Source organism: Scylla paramamosain, chromosome 5 (assembly GCF_035594125.1).
Source record: "Scylla paramamosain isolate STU-SP2022 chromosome 5, ASM3559412v1, whole genome shotgun sequence".
NCBI lineage: Eukaryota > Metazoa > Arthropoda > Malacostraca > Decapoda > Portunidae > Scylla > Scylla paramamosain.
This window is the reverse complement of record NC_087155.1, coordinates 1180001-1206816: the sequence shown is the minus strand read 5'-3', so window position 1 is coordinate 1206816 and position 26816 is coordinate 1180001. Positions and strand designations below refer to the sequence as shown.

At 41.2% G+C, this 26816-nt stretch overlaps 1 long non-coding RNA gene across 3 annotated transcripts in view; it reads right to left on the bottom strand.

Annotated features, from left to right (window-relative positions):
* Window positions 1–455: 455 nt before the first annotated feature.
* LOC135100398 (uncharacterized) overlaps window positions 456–26816 on the bottom strand; it is a 39017-nt gene continuing 12656 nt past the window's right edge. The window contains exons 4-6 of one of the 3 annotated variants that reach the window (XR_010268661.1): window positions 10863–10893; window positions 3695–3808; window positions 456–912 (exon numbers count right to left, since the gene is read on the bottom strand). This is a non-coding gene — a long non-coding RNA (uncharacterized LOC135100398). Of the gene's footprint in view, window positions 913–3240; window positions 3809–10862; window positions 10894–26816 lie in introns of those variants that run through there. The other 2 variants (XR_010268662.1, XR_010268660.1) reach the window with 2 other exon arrangements.

Here is a 26816-nt window from a genome sequence, read left to right as displayed (position 1 = left end):
TTCATTCAAACAAGACAGCTACGGTTTTTAATCTTGAGTTAGCGTTTAGTTAGGTAAATATTTCAAAATTACTCTGGTTGCATGATCCAGTTATACAAATATACGAGAGAGAGAGAGAGAGAGAGAGAGAGAGAGAGAGAGAGAGAGAGAGAGAGAGAGAGAGAGAGAGAGAGAGAGAGAGAGAGAGAAAAGTCAAAAGATACAGCTTGGAGAGACAACACTGACAACAAAAAGAGTAATGGAGTGGCTCAGACCTTTTACTGCCTGTTGTTTTATTCCTCCCTTGAAAAATCGTGCAGGTTTTACAGCAAGCCACACTCCCACGAGACACGCAATCCTGAGCCTCGACACAAGTAGATTGGCCAGCTTCTCCGCTTTTAACCTTCCTAGTCATTGCAGACCGGTACTGGATCAAACTAGACTGGATTGTATAGGAGAGGATAAGAAAGGACTGAAGTGAACACGAATAAGGTGAACTGGAAATAACAGGAGTGGAGTGAAATAGGCTGGGCTGGAACTGACAAGATTGCACAGGAGTAAGGTGACCAGTTGCTTCTTCCTTTGCTTTTAACCTTCTCAGCCATTGCAGATCAGTCCCCATTGAACACTCACTCTTGTTAGGATCTGCCCCTCCGGTCCTCGCACAGACGCGGAGCTGTGACGTTTTTCTTTCCTTTTTCTCCTTTCTCTGCTTTTACTAATCACCTACATCTTTCACATACTTTTACAATACTCGAATCGTTCTGTAGTTTCCAAAATACACAAGTAATCTGAAGATACAGAAGCATCCACCAGAGAGTGCCCAAGGATCTGCCCGTCCGGTACTGGTGCAGTATTCAGAAACTTTTTGCTCTCACCACGACTCTTATCAAAGGCCACGGTGAGGATTAGCCGCGTTTTCAAGTGTTTCCCCTGTAAATAGAGTATAAATCTCGTTAATCTGTTACTAAAGCCACGAAAACACCCTTAAAAACCCATGTCACTTTAATTAGTCTTTTGGAAGTAGTAGAGTTGTGGGCAGAAGCGTTTCAGAATATGGTCCACAGACGCAGAGCTGCAGACTCGAGACTCGAGACTCGAGACTCGGGGGTCGGGGGTCGGGGCGTTAAGCTCTTCACGTCCTCGCGGCATCAAGTCTCCGCGGATGGCGAGGATGTGCACCGGGAGTGGAGTGGCCTCGCATTATCGCTGCATGCAGGCAGAGTTGCAGTATTGGCACTTTGATTTTTGTGTTTGTTTTGCACTAAAGGCAGCGGAACCAGCGTGCAAAAGTGTAAAGTGTTGCGGAACTTCTTTTCATTTGCTGAGTTCAGGTCACGCCTCGCTGCTCTGACTCTTTAATGCTACTTGTTTTTCAGACTGCGTCGATACATTTTTTTTTTTTTTTCTTTTCTTTCTCCCGGGTTAATTGCGAGACTAGAAACAATTTGTCATACTCCCGTACTGCTGCTCATTTTTCCAGTGGTACGCACAACGTACTTCACGATGCGGCCGGCGTTTTATTTGTAGGTGAGACGCTACTGACTGAGGAGCTTGTGTGTCATCTTTATTGCATCTCACAGTAATCACTTGAAACAATACTATCTATTTATTATTTTCTTGCATTTCAGCCTGCAACTGACCTTTCATATTAATTAAAATAATGTGAAATGTTCATCCTACAAGTGTTTTTTTTTTAATATTACGTTAGACGTAAGCTTCCTCACACATTTGAGTAATATTCAGGTATACATTATTAATCTGCCTTAACGAGAGAAGAAAAAAAAAAAAAAAAGAAAAAAAAAAAAAAAAAAAATATATATATATATATATATATATATATATATATATATATATATATATATATATATATATATATATATATATATATATATATATATATATATATATATATATATATATATATATATATATCTGCACCTCTGAAAAATGTTTGTGCATCGGCTGGCATTTCTTTCTCCGTCGAAATTCTGAACCCCGTTCATTCTAACACCTTATCTATTTTAGCTATATGTTTGCAATGTTATCCATAACTTACACATGTACAAACAAAAGTAAATTAATAAACTGAATTAAAAAAATAAATAGGTGGCTGGTTCATTTATATACATTACTTTATTGAAAAACGGTAAAGTGTTTATTCCACACGAAACATCCACGCCAATTCTCCCCACACTCCCAGACGCCATCACTGCCTTAACAAACTCCAGCACTCCCAAGTTTACTTTAGTTCCACTTGAATGGCGAGTCTTGAAGCAAAAAACAGATTAATTTAACTTTACATTTCATCTCCCGTCCCACTGGAAGCTCACGCCCTTCCCTCCCTGAGTTAGGGTGTCGCGCCGCCCCCTGCCTGTGATACACTCGCCCTCCATAAAAGATATCGCCGTCTGTTTTTTTTCCCCCGCACACTTTTTCATGATCTCCGCCACCACTGTCTCCCTCTTTTACTCCGGCACGGGGAAAATCCAAACTGACTCTTCCCAACCCGTGAAATCCCGCTTGCAAAAAACAAACCTTTTCACATGAGAGCCGCGGCGGGGAGGCACCTCTGCCGACACATTTTTAAGGCAACAGGTAAGGGTAACGCTAACAAAGAGGCTTCAGAGGAGCACACGAGCTGCAGCAAGGCAAGAGTGTGGCGTTTTATCGAAGCAGTAACGTGAAGAGACTCTTGAGAAATGTGTCCGTATTCTGAAATGCACTGTTCTTATAGTGGAGAGATTCTGGCCCTCTGACTCTGGGCTACAAGACAGAAAAAAGGCTCAGTGATGGTGCTAGTCCTTAAAGAGTAGAGCCAAAAGGATCTTGAAAGGCCACAGATGATTTAGTCAGGTCGTAATAGGTATTTTTCTCATTAATTATTTGAATCCACAGTATTTTCCTCCAGAATCCGTTAAATGCAGCCATCGTAAGGCACCATAACGTCACAGAGAACAAGACACCATGACATCAGAAACACGCGGAATGTGGAATAAACACTACGTAGAATATCTGTAGAAGCAAATAAATATCAAGAGTGTAGAACAAGATGCCCTGCTAAGTACTACCAGCGGAACATTAGGGAGAAAACACCATTGCGCGAGCTTAGAAAGAGATAGAATGATGGAATAATGGAAGCAACAGGTGCAAGAATCAATTTAATCACAGAAAATTTAAACAGCAATACAGAATTTACTTTACTAAACAGCATCTAATTTTCTGTTGGCAGTAAGTGCAGACGCAAAACAACGAAGAAGAAGAGTAGGATAAATCAATAAAAGAGCATATACGAGTAATAACAAAAGAAAATAGAGACTGCAAAACCCCAGTTGACCCACACACAGCGACTTTTGACATTCCCACAAACTGAACTGAACAACGAAAGAGAAAGAAGAGCAACATCACGAAGACAAAACAAGAAAGAACAAGGCAAGACAACTTCAGATGCATATAAAAACAAAAGAAAACAGTGACTACAAAAGCCAACTGACCAACAGGCGGAGACTTCTGACATTCGCACGAGCAATACTGGACAGGACAACACAGTGAAAGAAGAGAAACATTACTGGACTGGACGGCAGAGAAAGGTGATGACATTGTGAGAAATTGGATGTAGGTGGTGAAGAGGGCAGGCACAGTCCTCTGAAAAAGCTACTGCGAGACTAGTCAGGAATAAAGTACACATTTCTCAGGTCGTGTTCCCTTCACCTACCTCCAACAGGGTGAATGTAGGATGATGATCATTACTGGATGAAAAAACAGAGTGAACATGAAGAACTGCTTGTTGGAGATCTGCTCGGCATCACGGCTGGCAGCTTTAGCATATCTGAGGAGAAAGGTGAGGAAATAAAGGTTACAACTGGATCTGATTGCCTTTAAAAGCTGCTGTATTCAGGCAACGTCTCACAATAATTTGAAAGGTGACCTTTATATCTGCCTGCCTGTCTGTCTGTCAGCCTGTCTGGGTGTTAGTCCATCAGTGTGTCATGTTAAGGATCAGTGTCAAGCTTTGTGTCCTGTTGCTCTGTTCCTTTTGGTCTACGAACTCCCTTGGTGTGAGTTCGAATCCCTTCATAGCTTTTAGTTACTGAGTTTTTTGCAATTAGATTTTTCACTCAGCCACTGATCAATCACTGTGTAAATTTGCAGAAACTTTATCATAGAAACATACTGTGTTCTTTTCAGCTATTACCTGACTTCATGCAGAATACGCTCTGCTTTAATTGCTGTTAATGAGTTACCTCCAAATATAGGAGGAATTCTCATTTGTATAATTATTCTACTATTAGAGTTGTCATAGTTTCTTATTTCTCAATACTATTTTTTTCTATTAATCTAATTTATTCATTATTGATATATTTTTAAGCTATGTCACATTCCACATCAGTTTCAGCATGCCTTTATTTATATATTCTTTTATCTATTATTACTTTTGAACACTCCATTATTAAATTATGTCCTGTAGCGACTCGACTAACTCAACATTTCCAATTTTTCAATGCTTATTTATATATTTTCGTCCCTTTCCATAATTCGGAGCTTCCTTGAATTTGTGTTGGAATGCTTCCCTGCCCTCAGAAGTCATGATTACCTGAGCCAGAAAGTGTTCCTTCTTCCGCTGCCTTCCTGGAACTGAACCTTTACACACTGATCCCTGGCTTAGCATTATGTGTCTGTCTTTAGCAGCAGCATTACTCGTAAGTCCTGCACTTGTATTCTGTTACACGATTATTTCATCCTATCCAAACAGATCACCATGCATTTACAATAATATTTATGGGACTTATCCAAACTTTGATATTAATAACAGCTCCCCGCCAGTCTAATTAATTTATGGTATTAGCGATTAATTTTTACCGCAGGGACTTGAACTCTTCACTTCAACGACACACAGACTAGGACGCGCCATTCTCTATGTACTGCCGCCTTTCCCAAAATACCAAGAGGTCACTGGGCTGCTGCACTACACTATAGCTGATATGTTTATTTTATGAATTTAAGCCATGTTATATTTCATGTCAGTTTCATTTTTTTTTTTCTTTTGCTATAAAATATTTCCATTAATCCTAAATAACGAGATGGTTGACTAACAATTTCCATTTATTTATCTTATTTCCATTCAGTTTTAATTAGTGTGTGTGTGTGTGTGTGTGTGTGTGTGTGTGTGTGTGTGTGTGTGTGTGTGTGTGTGTGTGTGTGTGTGTGTGTGTGTGTGTGTGTGTGTTAGTTATTAATTTCCCGACATTGACTGCGTCTGTTCTTCCATTAAAGTCTGTTATTGTTGCATTAATGTGCGTATTCTACATCGCTGTGTATTTCCCTTCACTTCGATCAAAGTATTTCTCTGTTATTTTGCACTATTGCATATTTCATACATTAATTAGCGTTACTGTCCACCACATTCTTTTATTATTACTATTATTTTGTACCTTATTCATGTATTACTGAGTATGTATTCTCGTATTACTGGATAACTCATTCTTGTATACCTGCATCTCTCTCCTCTCTTACTGCGTACGTAATTTTTGCATCATTTATCATCTCCCTCCTCTTATTACTGTGTACTTCGTTCTTGTATTATTTGGCATCCCTCTTTTCTATTACTCCATACCTCATTCTAATATTACAGTGCTTATGTCTTCTGGTACATTCCTGTATCCCTCATGCTTATATCGTCTGGCATCTCTCTCTCTTCTGTTACTGTTCACTCATTCTTGTGTTATTGAGTATATATTTCATTCTTGCATCATCTGCTATTCCTCTCTTCTATTACTCTGCACCTCGTTCTTGCATAATGCCGCACCTCTCATTTGCATGCAAGAGTTGGCCTGAACAAAGCGAGCACACAACTGTTTCTGCTTGAGGTTACTAATGTTCGCTGATGTATAAATGATGACACGTGGTGAAAATTTGAGTGTGGTGTTTAGCGTTTGTTAAAATATTACAATGTTCCGAGTAGTTTCTTGGGAGTAATTTTTCATCGTTTGTCGGGCAGATAATGCACAGCCGTCAAGGATATCAGGGTTCATCAGCGGGAGAAATGTGTGTGTGTGTGTGTGTGTGTGTGTGTGTGTGTGTGTGTGTGTGTGTGTGTGTGTGTGTGTGTGTGTGTGTGTGTGTGTGTGTGTGTGTGTGTGTGTGTGTGTGTGTGTGTGTGTGTAATAAGCGGAGTGGTGTGGAGGGGAGGAAAGGTTTGACAGATAGCAGCAAAGTGATCGTTCATCTCCTGAGCCGCGAGATTAGCAGGAAGGTGTGAGGTGCAAGGAAGAGATGAAGTGTGCTTTTGTAGGCCACACAAAGCTTTGATCTTAGCGTACCACTGTCTGTTGTTGGTCAGCTTGAGGTGGTGTATCTTGTCTGGGTAATAGCTTGCCTTTGCATTCTTAATCTCCCTGATTACTCTGTTTCTTAGTTTCCTGTAAAGGACCGGGCAGGAGTGGAACGCCCAGGTCCGCTGACGCATGAGTCTTTTAATGCGGGGCGTCATCCAGGGAGCATCAGAAGGGTGCGTTGTGACGCTCTTGGCTGGGAAGTAGTGGTGGAAGGCTGCTGTGGTAGTGGCGACGTAGTTTTGCCATTTTAAGTGGACGTCCTCCTCATCCAGCACCTCGGTCCACGGGTGTTGTGTCACCCACTGCCCAAACTCCCTCATGGCTGAGTCAGGCATGGGGCGGTGGGTCCTGGTGACGGCTGACTGGGGGGTCGAGGTGGTGGGTGTGGGTGACCACAGTATGGAGAGGTGGGTGCTCCGTCCCATGGGAGGCAGCGGCTTGGGTGGCGAGTACTGCTGGCCCAGGTCTGTGAGTATAAGGTCGAGGATGGCTTGCTGGTGGGTGGGGAAGTCCACGACCTGGGTGAGGTGGAGCTGGTGTAGGATATCGTTGATATCTAATCTGTTAAAGTCCCCACAGATGACCAGCTTGGCAGCAGGATACCTCACCCTCAGGGCATCAGCAGTGTTGATGATGTGAGCGGCGAGCAACTGTGCAGTGGCGGCTCGTGGGGGGTGGTACACGACGCAGACTATGATGGAGGCCGTGTTGCTGGGATGGGAGGGGGGCGTGACTCTCACCCACAGGGCCTCCACACCGGCAGGAATATCGACAGGGAGGTGTGAGGGGCTGAGGGCAGAGCGGCAGAAGACGGCCACTCCCCCCCCCCCTGCGCCCTGACCTGAGGTGATGGTAGAGCTGGTAGTCCTGCATCGTGCACACCTCAGGAACAATCTGCCACGCCTCACTAACCGCCACAATGTCCGCACAAGTAGATCTCACCGTCACAATCAATTCGTCTATCTTGTTGGCCAGAGACGTTGCATTAAATAAGAGGTGTGTGTGTGTGTGTGTGTGTGTGTGTGTGTGTGTGTGTGTGTGTGTGTGTGTGTGTGCGTGCGTGCGTGCGTGCGTGCGTGCGTGCGTGCGTGCGTGCGTGCGTGCGTGCGTGCGTGCGTGCGTGTGTGTGTGTGTGTGTGTGTGTGTGTGTGTGTGTGTGTGTGTGTGTGTGTGTGTGTGTGTGTGTGTGTAGTGAGGAAGTGAAAGGAGGTCTTGTCTGATGTTAATCTAGCGAGTTATAGAGCAGCAAAATAAATAAACAGATAAATAAATAAATAAATAAATAGATTAATAAATAAATAAATAAATGTAATAAATAAACATCAATAAAGTAAAAAATGAAATCAAAGCAAAAATAAAGAAAAACAAAAGAAATAAATAAGTAAATAAAAAGACCTATTATTATTATTATTATTATTATTATTATTATTATTATTATTATTATTATTACTATTATTATTATTATTATTATTAAGGCAATGGTGAGTTTCCTTCCAGTTTTCTTTATTTTTTGAGCATTCACTTACACTATTTTACGTGTAATATTACTTTTTGTCTTCTTTCATTCCTCTCCTTATATGTCTGTCTGTCTGTCTGTCTGTCTGTCTGTCTGTCTGCATGCATGTATGTATGTATGTATGTATTATTATTATGTATTCCCCTACAGTGATTAAATTATAGTTTTCCACTTAAAATATTACCTTTCTTTGCTTTTTTTTCATAGTTTTTCACATTTTTTTTTCTTATTTTATTGGTGGCGGCCATTGCAGGTTGAACATTCCTCTGCTGCACATTTCACGAGCGGCATTCACCTGCGGCTTGACATTTTCCCCAGAGCTTTGCATCATTTTTTGACAACTGAATCATTTTACTTTTGTCATTCATCTGGTGTTATGTTTTTGTTCATCCATGCTCTCTTTTTTTTTTTTTTTTACCTGAACTGAATGATTTAACCTCTGTCATTCATCTGAAGCTATGCATTCTTTTTTATTCAGCTGTAATATTTATCATGTCATTCATCGAAATTAGGTTATCTGTTTTTTTCTCAGGAGGATTATTCGACCGTTATCATTCATATTTGTGATTTTTTCTATTATTATTTTTCCACGAAGCAATTGATTTGGCATACTCGTGTGTGTGTGTGTGTGTGTGTGTGTGTGTGTGTGTGTGTGTGTGTGTGTTTCGAATACAAATTATTTCCCTTGGTCATTCCTGTCTTATTCCGTTATATATATATATATATATATATATATATATATATATATATATATATATATATATATATATATATATATATATATATATATATATATATATATAATCATTTTTGCTCAGCTGAATTATTTAACTTTTGTCATTTTTATTTTTTCTATTCATTCACTTCTTATTTCACCTACATATTTTTTGCTTTCATTTAAGAAAAGAAACAAAACGAGAGAAAGAAAAAATGACTGAGTGTTTTGTGATCGAGACATGATGTGTTAAAATCCAGTGAGAGATTAATTAACACAACAGTCACCAGAAGGATATTTTATTATTTTTTCTTACTTAAATATTAAGTGTTAAAATGCAGTGAAAGATTAATTAATACAACAGTGAACAGAGAAATGCCTTAAATGTGTTTTGTGATCGAGGAATTAGCAACAGCAGCAGCAGACAGACAGAAATAATAGTACGAATATCATTATTATCCTTTATATATATATATATATATATATATATATATATATATATATATATATATATATATATATATATATATATATATATATATATATATATATATATATATATATATATATATATATATTAAAGGACACCAGTGCAATATTATTGAGTGCGCGCCCTGTCAATCTAAGTTCCTCCATTGGTTCCCCGTGACATCCCTGGGAGCGGTAATTTCCTCCCCGTCAGTGAGGCGCCGCGTGCATTTCGCCCCGCCGCCAAGATAACCTACATCACACAACACTACGCAGATATTACACACTTTATCTCTCTCTCTCTCTCTCTCTCTCTCTCTCTCTCTCTCTCTCTCTCTCTCTCTCTCTCTCTCTCTCTGTACCGAAAACAGACAACAAAAGATCAAAACTTTAGGTTCATAAAAGAAATGCTGAGCGGACCACGGCTTGTAAGTTTATATCATGTATTATTAGTTATTGATTCAGAAAGACGGCACCAAAAAACAGCGGAAGTGTTATTCATGAGCCAGAATGCTGTTAAATCACTGCTAGAATTATGAAAACCACCGGATGGTGCCACCGTCAGGCGACTCCAGCAGCAGTTCCCCGCCGTGACTGTGACTGTGCACGTGATTGTGCACTGTCACTGTGATACGTACTGTATCCAGCAATTCCCAGTGAAATAGTATATAAAAGCAGTATAATATAATTATTATTATAATAGTAATAATAATAATAATAACAATAATAATAATAATAATAATAATAATAATAATAATAATAATAATATTAATGCTACTAACGATAATAATAATAATAATAATAATAATGATAATAATAATAATAATAATAATAAGTAATAATAATAATAATAAATAATCATAATGAGAGAGAGAGAGAGAGAGAGAGAGAGAGAGAGAGAGAGAGAGAGAGAGAGTTTAGCATGTTCGTCTCACCTTTGGTAAGCCGCCACGCATCCACGACATCCTGCCACGCATCACGCTAAGCCGGGACGCGCCGCACCTCTCAGCCCCTATTAACACAACTTCCCCCCCGCAATGTAAACCAGTCCTGCTAACGCCACGACGCTAAGGCAAGACTCAAGCTGCTCCCCGCCTGTCTCTGAACCATATTCCGAGACGCTTCAAAGGCTGTAGTTGAAGTGACACGGGATTGTATGTTAGGTTATGGTTCTGGTGCTACATTAACAATATTTCTACACTATTAACAGGAGAAACACTCTTGAAAGCCAGGTTTCTGAATACAGGCTTTCATTATTATCATCATTATCACTTTTATAATCCTCGTCATTACCTTTGTGCTCCATTGCAACTCCACGACCTAAGTCTTCTGCAGTAATTCTCCACTTATACCCACCAATCACCTCCTCCCTTAATGAATCAGTCAGGTTAGGTTACGCTGGGAAGAACGAAAGGAAGGAAAAATGAAACAAAGAAAAGAATCACCACCATCGCCACCATCACCACCACCACCACCACCGCTAAGTGTCCCGCAGTAATTCACCACTTATATCCACCAATCATTCATCTCCTCCCTCAGTGGATCGATTAAGTAATAATTCTCTTCCAGTTCACACAGACTGAGGATAATTAATGCCAAGCCCTTGTTCTTCTACTTCTTTTTCTCCTGTACCTTCGCTCTCCATGTGGCGAGGTCTAACTTTCCACCAGTTCGTCCTGTCCTCCGCGGCTCATATGCATAATACAGCCTTGTTTTCATTTATATTGAAGTATTTGCATATATATTCATTTTCTCTCTCTCTCTCTCTCTCTCTCTCTCTCTCTCTCTCTCTCTCTCTCTCTCTCTCTCTCTCTCTCTCTCTCTCTATTTATATTTCTGTTTGACTTACTTATGGAAGTCTCACTGGCCTGGGAGCAGATCTGAAAAGATTAAAAATATACTTAGTAGTGGAAACAAACTTGGGAAACAGTTTTGTTCTTTGGTGGATGGTTGGTAGTAATACTATGGAGGAGGAGGAGGAGAAGAGAAGGCGGAAGAACAGGAGACCCTAAAAGAAAAAAAAAACACCACCACCACCACCGCCAACACCACTACCATCATCACCACCAACACCACAGCCACTACCACCATCACCACCACCACTAATACTTCAAAGAGCCTCATTAACACCTACTAGTTCGCGAGGGTTGATACTAGAGGGAGGGACTGGTGGGTGTCTAGGAGCAGTGTGTGAGCGTCTCTGTTCCTTCCCAGATTGAGCCCCGGGCGTGTCTCAGCGGATCCCCAGTAAGCAATACTAACCGCGTTACTGCCACGGCATCCATTTATATATTGATGAGGGTGTTCCCGGCATGTTCTACACTCTGTGGATGCTGCAGCAGAGACGCCCAAGGCCTAGCCCAGACCAAGATGCCTTGTATCGAAACAGTTGCTCAACGATGTGTCTGGAGTGTTGCAAAACAATGTATCTGGAGTGTTGCGAAACAGTTGCTCAACAACTGAGCAACAATAAGCTACGTGAGACAATACATCTGCGTGATACGGTACTATTTTTTGCATTTTATCAGACTTTTTCCCTTCTCTCCTGCTAGTGCAACTTCTCCTGTAAAAAAAACGTAGAAATTTCACCTATGAGTGTAATGTAGATTCCATAAATTTTTCTGTAGTCAATCTCACTATTTCCCTCAAAACCCTTAACAGCACGAGCCAGCAAATCACTGAGTCGAACTGACCAGTGACAACCAGATGATGAGTCGTGTTGCCAGCAACACTGTATCGTGTTTCCCATATCCAGGGGGAAACACAGAAACACATTAGGGCAACAAATTTGGATTGTTGGTCAACTATTGAGCGACCTTTCAGATACATTGTTGTTGGATGTTTATCAACAGTTCCGAAATATTTTTTGATTTGTTGATCGTCTGTTGTGAGCAACAATGTATCTTGGTCAAGGACAAGGTTTTAATAATAAGACAATAAGTAGTTCACTCTCATTTGCTATAACTGTCGTTTAAATACACCACACTCACACACACACACACACACACACTCACACAGGTAGGTGGTCAGCTGAATGGGCAGTTGGATTGGTGGGTGGGTGATCTGGTGTGTAGATGCGTGGGTGGATGGGTATGTGTGTGTGTAGGTGGATGGCTGAGTGGATGGGTGAGTGGAGGGTGTGGGTGAGGTGCGGATGGTGGGTTTAGTGTAGACGAGTGGATGGGTGGGTGGATGGATGGAGAAGTGTTTGGGAGGATGAGTGTGAATGAGTAAGTTGTTGGAGGGTCAGTGGACAGTGGATGGATGGCTGGATGGATTAGTGGCTGCTGGCGTCTTATATCGAATATTTTGAAGAGGCTACAGTGAAAGTTATCGGCGCATTCAAGGATTTTCTTTTTCTTTTATAATTCTATAAATTGTTTCACAAATAGTTGTTTACCCAGGCAGGAAGCAACCATTCCGTAGCATCTCCAGCTCCTTAACCAATCCCGTGACATTCCTACTCCTTAGTGTGCCTCGTAACATTTCCACCCTTTTTTAAGATACCAGTAACATTCGAAACCCTTTAAATACAGCCCAGTACCGTTAACAACCTTTTAGCGTGCCCCGTAGCATTTCCACCCCCTCTTAAGATACCAGTAACATTCCAAACCCTTTAAATACAGCCCAGTACTTTTAATAACCTTTTAGCGTGACCCGTAACATTTCCACCCCCTTTTAAGATACCAGTAACATTCCAAACCCTTTAAATACAGCCCAGTACCTTTAATAACCTTTTAGCGGGACCCGTAACATTTCCACCCCCTTTTAAGATACCAGTAACATTCCAAACCCTTTAAATACAGCCCAGTACCTTTAATAACCTTTTAGCGGGACCCGTAACATTTCCACCCCTTAGCCTGACCCATGATGTTCCTCGCCCCGTAAGGTTCACCACTAAAAGGGCTCAAGGGGTCGCAAGATTAGGTTTCCAGTGCCCGGATTGACGGTGATCTGCCTGGATGTAACGTCATTAACGCACACTAATGGACTGGAAGCTGCGTATTACAACGTCTGCACTCAGAGGCCGACGCTCCATCTCCCCCCGTCTGCCTGTCTGTCTGTATGGGTCTGTGTTTGTCTTTGTTTGTCTTTGTTTGGTTCTATTCCTATCTAAGTTTGTTTCTGTGAGTGTGACTGCTTCTCTCTGTGTCTGTCTTCATGCCCCTGTTTCTGTTTTTGTTTTTGTCACTGTATATCTATGTTTGTTTCCGTCACTGTCTCTTTTTGCCTGCTCGTTAGTTATTTTGTCTCCATTTATATTTGTGTATCTCTGTCTAAATGTTGTGTCAGTCTGTTCGTCTGTACTTGAATACATCACTAGAACAAATTTGTTACAAAAAGAGCGATAGATTTTTGCTCTTTCTTTCCTACATTCCGAGTTCTGTTTCTCTCTTTCTGTGTGTGTGTGTGTGTGTGTGTGTGTGTGTGTGTGTGTGTGTGTGTGTTTACGTATTTACATGTTAACAGGATTGAGTCAAGCTCGTAATGTCCCGCTTTTTAATATCAAATGATCATACTTTTTCCTTTGAATTTATGTATATTGTTTGCATACACACACACACACACACACACACACACACACACACACACACACTTTGAATGGAGCTAAAACATTTCCTTGCTCGCCCCAATTAGATCTAAAAAGTTCATTGAGTCATCAGCACTTCAACACTTCCTCCTTGTCCAGCAACACGCAGGAGCTTCGGTGTGTCATTACCTTCCTCTGTCCCCTCACTCGTGTCTCAAGTGTTGGCTGACTGACACACTGACGGCAGGTAGAGGCCAGTTGTTAGCGTCAGTCACCCCATAGCACTGTCCGTCTGTCTTACCTCCTAAAGTTGTGTTTTTCCTTTAGTTTCTGCATAGGAAAATTAGGTTAGAACAGGAGAAATTCATGCTGATGCTCGAGTCAATGATAGACGGGTGTTGTTTTCTTTAATTATTCAACTTTACTTCTGTTCTTTGTCAGTGTCACATCCTAAAGTTGGACTGTGTTTTCTTGGGTGTTTGTATAGGTAAAGTTAGATTATAGGGTAGAGGTAGTGGTAACTGATGGCTAAGTTAATGATAGATGGCTGTTGTTTTTCGTCATTTATCTTTCCTGTGTCCCACCTACTAAAGGTTATGTTTTTATTTAATATATATATATAGGGAACAAATTTACTTGAAGAATAAAGGCAATACACAGTGAAGGATGAATTAATGACAAACTGCAGATCTTTTAGTGAATTATTCAACTTCACTTGCGTGCCAATTTGTCTGTCTTCCCTTCTAAAAGTTGTATTACTTTGTGTTTGTTATCTGTAGGGCAAATATAGCTCAAAGAATAAGAGAAACACACACAGACTGAATCAATACACGACAGATGTTCTCGTTAATTATTCAATGTCACTTCTGTTCTGCACTGTTTGTCTTCACCGCTAAACTTGTACTTTCTTTAGTATCTATATAGGAAGGAATGAGCTCAAAGAATAAAAGAAATAGAGGTGGTTGAATTAATGATAGCAGCTATTTCGTTAATTATTCAACCGTGCTTCTGTTTAAAAATTCCATTATTAATTTTTCTTTAGTATCTGTATAGGAATAATTTGCTCAAAGGATGAAAGAAGTTTACACTGATACCTGAATTAATGATGTATGACACCTGTTTTCGTTAATTTCAGCTGCATTTCTGTTCTACTGGTCCGTCTGCTTTCTCTCCTAAAAGTTATATTATTTTTTATTTAGTATTTGTATAAGGAAAATTATTCAAAGCAAAAATAAAAAAAGACATTAATGACTGAATTAATGATAGACAGCAGATTTTTTCGTCAATTATTCAATCATATCACTATCGTTCTACTGTAACTGTCTCCTCTTCTAAAGTTGTACGATTTGAGTGTTTTGTTTTTTCTATAATGAACCGACTCACTGGTCCATTAGCGTCGCAATATCGAGATCATATGGCAACGCTTTCTGAACCCGCTAAAGATAAATACATAAATAAAATAAAATAAAACAATAGAAAATAAATAAAAATAACACTTTCCTGCAATTCTACGTATACAAAACATGAATAAATACGTTCTGATTTGCTCTCTTGGAATTGCTGACAATATAAAATACTAAAAAAACAAAATACAATTACTGTAAATCAAATGCACTTTATGAAATTGGTTAAAACAGGATGTGACAAACAAACTGTTGCAATAACAATATTATAACAAATGGATGAATGCGTCGTAGAATGTTTTCCTACAATTACTCAAAACGCAAAACACTACAAATCAAAACAGAACACCCTTTAAACCCAATCTTCCGGTACTCTCATTCTTCTGCCTACAAGTCCATCTCTTCATTTCTCTCAGTCCTCCCTCACTCTCCTTCCGCTGTTCAAGTAATCAACCTTCCCACTGCCTCTGTCTGCAATCCCTCGCACCTCTCTGGCAATATTTTTTCCGTTTTATCACTGCTCTCACGGACGATACTCCTGCAAACTTCCTTCCTGCCTTCCTGCCTTCCTGCCTCCCCTCTCACCGCAACCCTTCCACCTTGGCCTTCATTTTCCCTCCCAGCTTATTCAGGTCATGTGTTTTTTTTTTTCTTAAGCAAGAATTCACTTTACCTCTCTCTCTCTCTCTCTCTCTCTCTCTCTCTCTCTCTCTCTCTCTCTCTCTCTCTCTCTCTCTCTTTCTCAATGGGGATCTTAGACATTGTTTCACCTACTATTTTTGTTTGTCTCTATTTATTTTCTAACATTTTTGCACTACGGAAGTGTATATTATTATTATTATTATTATTATTATTATTATTATTATTATTATTATTATTATTATCATTATTATTTTCTATTGAAAATGTTTAATTCCTTTCAAATTTTTGCTACAATGTTTTCCTCTTATGATTTTTTTTTATTTAATCATCATAATTAATTACACTTTTCTTATTTTATTAATTTATGTGCACTATATTTTTTCTTACTCTTCGTTTTCATTTTTTTTCCCTCTAATTTTCAAAAGAGGATTAGAAGGTAGAAATAGATGTGTTTGATGCAGTGACTACCAGTGTAGGTCTGATGGCTCCTGCAGCTTCCCTTATGTTCTTATGTTCTTATCTATCTATTTGTTATTATTATTATTATTATTATTATTATTATTATTATTATTATTAGTAGTAGTAGTAGTAGTAGTAGTAGTAGTAGTAGTTGTAGTAGTAGTAGTAGTAGTAATAGTAGTAGCAGTAGCAGTAGTATCATTGTCATTATTTATTTTATTTAAGGGAAGGAACGTACAAGAATTAATACTGTTCATTGGTGGGATAAAATTTTTCTAATCCTCTTTTCAATTCGATGCGCCAAGAAAAAAAAAATATATATATGGTTATTTTTAAAACGAAACCAGACAAGGACAGTTCTTATTCATTTATATTTCTTCCCGTTTCCGAAAAAGAAAGATACTACAGAATTATTTTATTTTTTTGCTTAGTGTGGGTTTTTATTTATTTATTTTTTATTTATTTTTTTTCGAGTCCCTAAAATCAACTATCACCCTCACCATCACAACCACCACCACCACCACCACCACCACCTCCATCACCACCACCACCACCACCACCACCACCACCACCACCACCACCACCTCCATCACCACCACCACCACCACCACCTCCATCACCACCACCAACAACAAAAGCAAAAACGAAAACAATTTAGGGCAAAACCACTTATTTCCCTTATTTCCGCTCCATTAAAAAGAAAATAAAGAAAAAGAAATAGGAAGAGAGGAAGCGGGCAGAAATCAATTGAATTTTGGAGGTGGCCTAAATTTTTCTCTCTCCAAGGCAGGAAAGTTAAAAGAAAAGGAAAAAATACAGAAATGTTGCAGAATTTAGCGAGAAATTCATAAGACCGAGTAACCTTGATACGAGAGAGAGAGAGAGAGAGAGAGAGAGAGAGAGAGAGAGAGAGAGAGAGAGGAGAGAGAGAGAGAGAGAGAGAGAGAGAGAGAGAGAGAGAGATTACACACATCAATGAAACATCACTCTATTAGCCTTGGCGTCAGCACCAGCACCACCACCACCACCAGCAGCACCGGCATAATGTTCGTGGCGGCAGTAATCCTCTCAGTGCGCGGCGCCGCCCCACAGAACACTCCGCCCCCCGTGTTGGGATCACCAAGCCACGCAGGCAACACAACGCTATGCTTTGAAACGCAAAACATACCAAGGCAACCGCCACGCAAAACGCAACACAACGCAATGGAACATAAGGTGACACAAGACAACAAAACGCAAGGGAACGCAACACTGGATAACACAAAACAACGCCACGAAACGCAAAGTCGCGCAACACAAAACAAAACACTATAACACAAATAATACAACACAAAGTCACGTAAAGGAACGCAACACAGCACAAGGCGACACAGGCAACGCAAGGCAACACGAAGAACACAAGATAATACAAGACATCGCAAACCAAAGCATCACAAGGCAACACAAGGAAACGCAATTCATCGCAATGCAACTCAGGGCAAAAAAAGAAAACGTAACTCAACTCAACTCACGAAAAGCAACACAACACGAGACAACAAAAGGCAACGAAACGCCACGCAAAGCAATTCGACGCCGCGCAAGGCACAGCAACGCCGCGCCAAGCCACCCAGCGCCCGAAGCCCCAATAATTAAGGCCACCGGGACATTTCAGCGGTGCCAAGTGTCGGAAGAAAATATTTTGGAAACTTCCATAATTGCTTTTCTCACTGAATTCCATTAATTTCCCGTAGACTTTGGCGGCCGAAATGCAATTTTTTTTCCATTCACTCGGCAGCAAATACGTAAATATAAGAGAAAACGGAGTGAGCGAAATTTTTGACCTGGACTGAGGCGGGGGTTTCGAAATGATTCCTAATACATCTGGTGTTGCTCTTTGTTTCTGCTGCACCACCGCGCATTATTGTTTCCCAGCACTAATGCATCGTTCACGCATTACACTGAAAGCTGGTGTGTCGGGCGAGGGCGGGCAAGAACTGACAACGCACAGAATACAACTCCATAAATATAACCCTTCATATTAGCAGCGAGATGTTATGTTCTCACTCCACTCTTACCGTGGAATTAATATTATCTCTTGCTAACACATGCAAGTCGGGAAGCGGAGGTGAAAGGAAAAAAAATACATGATATGAAGTGAATTTATTCCCGACTAGTCTTGCTTCTGTGTAAATACTACCCCCATTATTGCCCAACACCCTTCATAAATCACTCAGCCATTGCACTGAAAGCTGACTTGGGGCGAGGAAGTGGAAAGCAAAACAGCACCACGTCTGTCACTAGTGATGGACAAACATGCTCAATTGTCACGGTTTTGGTAAATATTTTCCTCACTATTTCCAAACTTTTGATAAATCACTCATCCCCTGAAAGAGAGAGAGAGAGAGAGAGAGAGAGAGAGAGAGAGAGAGAGAGAGAGAGAGAGAGAGAGAGAGAGAGAGAGAGAGAGAGGCAAACAGCTATCCACCCATCCATTCATCCACTCATTCAACCATCCATCAAGCCATCCATCCATCCATCCATCCATCCATCCATCCAGACAGACAGACAGACAGACAGACAAAGACAGCAGAAGGCAAACGGAAGAAGAAGAAAAGTAATTATGATTATTTACAAAACGTGGCGTCGTTCCTTAAACTTGCCGTACCTTTAATTAGGACTGCTCAGACCAAATTATGGATTCCTGGAGGCTGGCCTTGGCGGCAGGAGGAGGAGGAGGAGGAGGAGGAGGAGGAGGAGGAGGAGGAGGAGGAGGAGGAGGAGGAGGAGATAGAAAGGTGCCAGCAGAAAAGAAATAAAAAGAAGAAACAAAGGGAATTCAGAGGAAGAAAATGAGGAGGGAAAAGAAAGAAGAGGAGGAGGAAGAGAGGTGCGCGCAGATGGGAAGAGAGAAGAAACAAAGGGAATTTTGAGGAGCGGGAGGAGGAGGAGGAGGAGGAGGAGGAGGAGGAGGAGGAGGAGGAGGAGGAGGAGGAGGAGGTAATGTGGAATGAAAAATCAGAAAAAAATAAAGAAAAGAAACACAAGTTCTTTTCTTCTTCTTCCTCGTCCTCCTCCTCCTCCTCCTCCTCCTGCTCCAATCCGCATCTAAGATATTAAGCGTCATGGCAACAAAATTTAATTAAGTTTTCCGAAATGCTTTTATGATTTTTTTTCTTTTTAATGCTGCAGATGAGCTGATGGTGGTGGTGGTGATAGTAGTAGTAGTAGTAGTAGTAGTAGTAGTAGTAGTAGTAGTAGTAGTAGTAGCAGTAGCAGTAGTAGTAGTAGTAGTAGTAGTGGAGTGGTGGTGGAATATTCATTAGTATATTCCTCCTCTTCCTCATCTTTCTCCACCTATCCTTCCCTCTCCTACTCCTCCTCCTTCTTCCTCTTCCTCCTTTTTATTTGGTTTCGTTTTTCATTGGATATTCACCTGTATATCCTTTCATCTCTTTCCTCCACCTATCTTTCTCTCTCCTCCACTATCTCTCCCTCTCTTTTCCTTCTACCTATCCATCTCCTCCTCCTCTTCCTCCTTCTTTTCTCGTTCTTCTACTATCGCTCACTTCTTCCTCTTCTTTCTCAACCTATCCCTCCCTCCCATCTCCTCCTCCTCCTCCTCCTCCTCCTCCCACATGTAAATCCAATAAGCCGCGCAGATAAATTTTGCACTCTTTCGTATTTCAATTAATTATTTGTTTCAGGCAGCCTTCCATTGCCACCCTGCGCGAGTCATCACGGGGGAGTAGTGACGGGTTCAAACACGCCAGTAAGTGTATGTACGTCAGGACATTTAACACTTGATTGACTTGGTTCACAGCACTCCATCGCACTGCCAATATATCGGCACTAATATATTCATCTGTAAGTGGTTCAATTATTCAATACAACTCGTAATATTTAAGTTTTTTTTTTCTTTCATATTATTATTATTATTATTATTATTATTATTATTATTATTATTATTATTATTATTATTATTATTATCTTTCTTTTATAAGCTGAGTACCTGACTGACTAACTGACTGACTGACTGACTGACTGACTGACTGATGGGTGTGTCTGCGTTGCTGTCGACCAGGTATTATGTCAAACTGGTCCTGACTGACTGACTGACTGACTAGCTGAATTACTGACTGGCAGACTGATTTATCTTTTTTTTTTATATCTTACCAGTCCTTTCCTGTTTCATCTCTTAATTATTGTTCATTATCTACACTCTCTCTCTCTCTCTCTCTCTCTCTCTCTCTCTCTCTCTCTCTCTCTCTCTCTCTCTCTCTCTCTCTCTAAACCATTAACCTACAATGTTTAAAGACAGGAAAAAACGACAAATAACAATAATAACGCTATGAATATCAAGGTAAAGCTGACTGAATACAGATGGGGTTTCATATAGAGACAACACAATTTTCTTCTTCAGTCTAACGGTATGTAGATTTCCTTTTTCTTTATTAATTATTTGATTTTTTTTTCGTTTTAATCTAAAGGTAACATGATCAATCTTTTTTTTTATCTGAAGGTCACAATTTTTACTAATTTTCCTTTCTTTTTCATCTTAAGATAGCACGCTGACCTTTTCATATCCAGAGGCAACACGTGGACTTCATATACCAAATAAAAAAAATAACTAGCAGTACTAATTAAAAGAGTAACACGTAGACCTTTTTTGTCAGTATCCCATGGAGGTCATGGGGAGGATTTTTGCGTCTTAAAGGTAACGTGTGGAATATTTCATTGTTATACGTTAATTTTTCTACTCCTTTTTCTTTTTTAGATCTACAGGTAACACGTGGATTATTTTTGTCTGTCTGTCTTTATTTATCTTATCCAGAGTTTTCAAGGACAGGAAGGTTTCATCTCTTACATCTAAAGTTTCCGGGTTCTTTTTTTTATTAATTTATATGCGCATTATTATCATTATATTATACAGGTGAAGGTGGTGTGTGTGACGTGTGTGACGCGTAAGAGTGAAGGTAGCAGGAGCCTTTCATTAAATCTCGTGGCACTTCTTGTAATTTCGAATGTTCTTTTTGGGTATTCTCTTTTAGGACTGGCATCTAGAGTGGGGCTTTTATTTATTTATTTATTTTTTTTTTCGTCGTATTTTTTATGCCCTCGACCAGTACCAGTCCAGCATTAAAAATAGTAATAATCAAAGGAAGAAGAACGCAACAGATAGAATTTTCTCTTATATTAACAGGCGAAATCTTTAAACCTAACGTAAAGAGATAAAATATTTAATCTCAGCGTAATTATTCTAGCCATCAAATAAAATAAAATAAATAAAAACTAAAATATCAACGTTTCTAAAATACTTGTTGTTTATGTTCTTATCGCTTTCTTTGCTTTAACCCTTTAACTGCTTTAACTGTGTGTGTGTGTGTGTGTGTGTGTGTGTGTGTGTGTGTTTGCGAGACAGACACACGACAGACAACATTACCCCAAGCTCTCCATTCCTGCACGAGCACCGCTGAGCATGGCATACAGTTTTTCACCACCTAAACACAAGCCTTATAATGACTGGAGCAAAAATGCCGCAAGAACGGGCAGCGCCACCACCCGCCGCGGCACTGATGGCACACTTTTCTGATAAATATTTCCACACACACGCGTAAATATTTGCCACAACATATTTTGCGCTCTATTCTCGATATATCCTGTGCGCCCGCCTCGCTCCAGCCGCCTCGCCTTGCACATCCGCCTGCCTTGAACACCTCGCCTGCTTCCCCAGCCCACTCTCCTTTCCTACCTTCCTTACCTAGCTTACATCGCCTCGCCCCGCCTGCCGCACCCCGCCACACCTGCCGCCCCGCACAAACCCAAGTTCCCGCGCGTGGCTCCAGTAATTATCTGGCCCTCTGCTCAGGGTTACGGAGCCTTCTCACGAGCCCCGGACTGGTGTGGCGGGATACAAACACCACATGATGCTTTGTTTGTTTATCAGATTTACTAAGTGCACAGGACTGAGACTACAGACTTGACCCTTCCACTGGTTATTGCCACAGCGTTCATGCATGTAACACACACACACACACACACACACACACACACACACGAGAAAAAACCCCACTGAGTGTACCTCTTACAAAGTTATTGATAGGCTGCACACAACACATCGATACCTAAGGGTGAGCAGCGGCGGCCCGGATGTCACAGTGCGGCTCGCCAGGGTCTTGTCCTCATTACAATTTCAAAGAGAGACGGAGATGAGCTCTGTGTGGAAGCGCCGCCGAGCGTAAAATTTATGTCTCGCGACTTTACGATTTCTGCGGTGGACGGAGAGCGAAATGGAGACGCAAGAAGGAAGGAAGGAAGGAAGTGGAGGAATTAGGAGAGGGAGGAAGGGAGGGGAGGAGGGTGGAAGGAAGGAATTAAATGAGGGAAGGGAAGGAGGGGAGGGAGGAAGAGGAGGAAGGGAAGGGTGGGAGGGATGGAGGGAAGGAAGGGGAGTGAGAGGAGGGAAGGAGGAAGGGAGGGAGGGAGGAAGGGAGGAAAAGGCAAAAATCTCCCACATGATCGGGGACACACACACACACACACACACACACACACACACACACACACACACACACACACACACACACAGAAAAAAAAACCTTCCCCGCAAAAAAAAAACGAGAAAAAAAGAACCACTGAAGAAAGTTTGAGGAGTCTTTTGATCCTGAGCGAACTAGTAATGGCTGGCAATGATGATTATGATGAGGAGGAGACGAGTCGTGGTGGTGGTGGTGGTGGTGGTGGTGGTGGTGGTGGTGGTGGAATAAGAGGAAGAGATGATAAAGCGAAGATGAGAAAGAGGAAGATAAAAGGAAAAGGACGTGGATGAATAATAATAATAATAATAATAATAATAATAATAATAATAATAATAAAACAAGAGGAATAGAAGGAAAATATTACGAAAGTAGCAGGGGATAAGGATGAGATGAGAAGGGAGAGGGTGATGACGATAATGATGATGATAATGACGAAGACAGTAACGATATTGATGATAATGATGATGATGATAATGAAGAAGAGAACCAAGAGGAAAATAAACGAGACTATAAGATGAAGAAATAAGAACACATTAGATTATTTCCCACCTAATAAGCTTAACTTTACTTTGGCTAATGTAACTGTGAAACACCATCTTGTCCTTACGTGGCTGTTTGCAGGGAGGAGGAGGAGGAGGAGGAGGAGGAGGAGGAGGAGGAGGAGGAGGAGGGTAATTGTAATGATGTTTAGTTCTAGATGGTATAATCAAGAAATTAAATATTGTTCTGAAATAAGAAAAAAGAGCAAAAGGAGGAGGAGGAGGAGGAGGAGGAGGAGGAGGAGGAGGAGGAGGAGGAGGAGGAGGAGGAGGAGGAGAGGTACAAGTATAAGATGAATATTAGACGGCCAGACAGACAGACAGACAGACAGACAGAAAGACAGACAGACACACACACAAACAGATAGACAAGCAGACAAACAAACAGACAGACAGAAACATGCACCACTCACTCACCGCCCCCTCCCCCCCCCACACACACACACACACACACACCATATATAACCAAACTAAAAATGAGAGAGAAAGTAGGAGAAAGAAATAAAATAAAATAGAAGAAAAGAACGGTGGAAAAAGCAAAGATGAAGGAGGGTGGAAGAATATATATGTATTTCAGTAACGTGTATGTATGTGTGTACGTTTGTAGGTACGCGTATATTTTGTTTTCAATAATCGAGGTAAAAATTCAGTGTTGTTTTATTGGGTCAAGTTTTATTCCATTTAGCTGCGAAGAATAAATGGTATAAATAAATTGTCCCTCCATTTCCTGTATTTCTTTTGTGAATTCTGATGTACGGTATAGATTTTACTCTTACCGCCCCCCTCTCTCTCTCTCTCTCTCTCTCTCTCTCTCTCTCTCTCTCTCTCTCTCTCTCTCTCTCGCTCTCGCCACTCTATCTCTCTTTTCCCATTGCCTCTTTTATTTCAACGATCCATTCCATTTTTCAGGTTACTTTTCATTCTGACTCAATGTTATCCACGTCTACCTCGAGAGAGAGAGAGAGAGAGAGAGAGAGAGAGAGAGAGAGAGAGAGAGAGAGAGAGAGAGAGAGAGAGAGGGGGGGTGGCAGTGTGGCGGCAGGTAATGCACCGCGGCACTCTGGCACCAATATTTCTGCGGTACTCAAAGGCAGGAGGCAGGAGGAGGCGCGGCGTGGTTCTCTGGCTCGCTACGCTGTCCAGGCCGCGGCGAGGCTCAGCACGAGGAGCGTCTAATGGAGTCTCCTAAAGGTGCAGGAGTGTGGTTCACAGACATGCCTGCACACACGCTGACACTCACGCTGACACTCACGCTGACTAACACGTGTTTCAGTCTTATATTTCCAGACATGCTGACACGTTTGCTAGCACCGTGACTCAGTTTGGTATTTTTAGGCATGTTAACACTCATGCTAATCAACACCTGTTTCAGAGCAGCAGCAGCAGTACCACCACCACCACCACCACCACCACCACCACCAACAACAGCGACAATAACACGTAGATGATACAGGTCTCTCTCTCTCTCTCTCTCTCTCTCTCTCTCTCTCTCTCTCTCTCTCTCTCTCTGCCTCCCAGCACGGGCGCGGCGGTGCTGAGGGAAAGGAGCACCTAATGGAGTCTCGTAAAGGTGTGTTCCCTGTGTGAATGGTGCAAGGAAGGCCTCAGACACTCCGCTCTTACTTGTACGGCAGGTTATTCCGCTCCTGATATTTGTCTTGCTGTTATAGGACGTGATGCTGTTTCTGTTGATACTGAGAATACAGGGGGTAATGTTTATTCTGTTGGTATAAGAGGTGTGTGGTAATACTGCTCCTTCTACTCGTAAAAGGAGGTATTGCTGTTTCTGCTGCTACAGGAGGTTGTGGTCTTTCTCTTGCTAGAAGAGATATGAAGTAAAAGAAAGGGTCTTGTTATATCTAAGGGTTAGGCTCCCCCAAGCCCTCGCACAGTGAGAATCCGCATACTGGGAACCCTTCTTTACATAATAAGGGGTTACGTTCCACGACTCTGTTTTGAGCCTCTCCCAATGTTAATCTCGGCACTTTTCTGCATAGCAATGTTTCTTCTACTGATATTAGGAGGTATGTTGTTTATACTGCTACAGAAGGCAATGTTCTCCCTGCTGCCGCAAAAATTCGATAATCCTGTCCCTGTAGCAGCGTCTTTCAAACCTACACTTTCAGTTTACACCACACAAAAGTACCAGACTTGAAGCGAAATCACAACAGACGGAAGATTAAAGGAAAACAATAAAAAATAAATAAATAGATCTATACGCACTAGAAGCTTTGAAATACTTGATTGCTGCTCTTGTCATCAGTCAAAATTACACTCTAAACTTACAGCAGACGGAGGTATCAAGCTTGAGGAGGCGCCGCAGCAGTGAGGAGGTAAAGAATGCGAGGCGCGCGACACGGTGACGGCCGCTGTCCTCGCCGCCACCGTAATCTAATTTGGCTTGAGAGGAACCTCCAGTAATGTCTCATCCCGCCTCTTCCCGTGCACCAACTTAACGCCTCGCCTCGTCCTCTCCCTCTCTCTCTCCAGACTCAAGGTTACGTGTAGTCTTGCCTCACCTTTCACTCTCCTTCTCCCTCTCTCTTGCTAGACTCAAGGTTACGTGAAGTATTGTAACGTCTCTCTCTCTCTCTCTCTCTCTCTCTCTCTCTCTCTCTCTCTCTCTCTCTCTCTCTCTCTCGCCAGACTCAAGGTTACGTGTTGAGTCTTACCCCGCCTCTCAAAAATGAATAATTAAATAAATAAAATAAAATAAAATAAAATAAAATAAAATAAAATGAATAAATAAATAAACAAATAATAACCCTTTCGTGATATATTAGATTGATTGTATCTTAGGTTAAGTTTGGTTATTTCCACCAAAAATCTTTCCTCTTGTTGATTGGTTGGTTACGTAAGATTAGTTTTACTTGGGTGACGCTAGATTAGGTTTGGAAGGGAGAGGTTTGATTCTGGTTAAGTTAGGTTAAGTCTATGTACGTTAAGTTTGGTTGGGTTAAGTTTGGTTAGAATGTTAGGCTGGCTCAAGATAAGGAACGTCAGGATACGCTAGGTTAAGTTACATTAGGTTAAATATTGTTCCCGCTACTCTCATTCATTTCTCCTCTTCATCCTCTCCTCATCCCCATCCTCCCTCCCTCAATGCTTCCCTCTTCCCTAAACTTGGCGCACTTCACTCAATCACAGTCCGCACAAGATCGAGTCGCCGCCTCTCAAAGGGTACAGAGAGAGAGAGAGAGAGAGAGAGAGAGAGAGAGAGAGAGAGAGAGAGAGAGAGAGAGAGAGAGAGAGAGAGAGAGAGAGAGAGAGAGACAAAGTTACACTATGACCGCCCACGCCTCCCGACTCCCGATCGCTAACACTCCAAGTCTCTCGTATCCTGAGCTGCCAAACTCTCTGTTGTTGTTGTTGTTGTTGTTGTTGTTGTTGTTGTTGTTGTTGTTGTTGTTGTTGTTGTTGTTGTTGTTGTTGTTGTTGTTGTTGTTGTTGTTGTTGTTGTTGTTGTTGTTGTTGTTGTTGTCGTCGTCGTCGTCGTCGTCGTCGTCGTCGTCGTCGTCGTCGTCGTCGTCGTCGTCGTCAAGAGTGCTTCATCTATTAATAATGTAGAAATCTTGTTAATCTGTCATCAGAACTATAAAAACCCGTGTCACTTCAGCACAGATAGTAAGGCGGGTTCTCAAGAATATTTTTTTCAGTTAGTAAGGTAGAAATCTTTTCAAACCCTTGCCACTCCACCACGAGTATTTTCAAAGG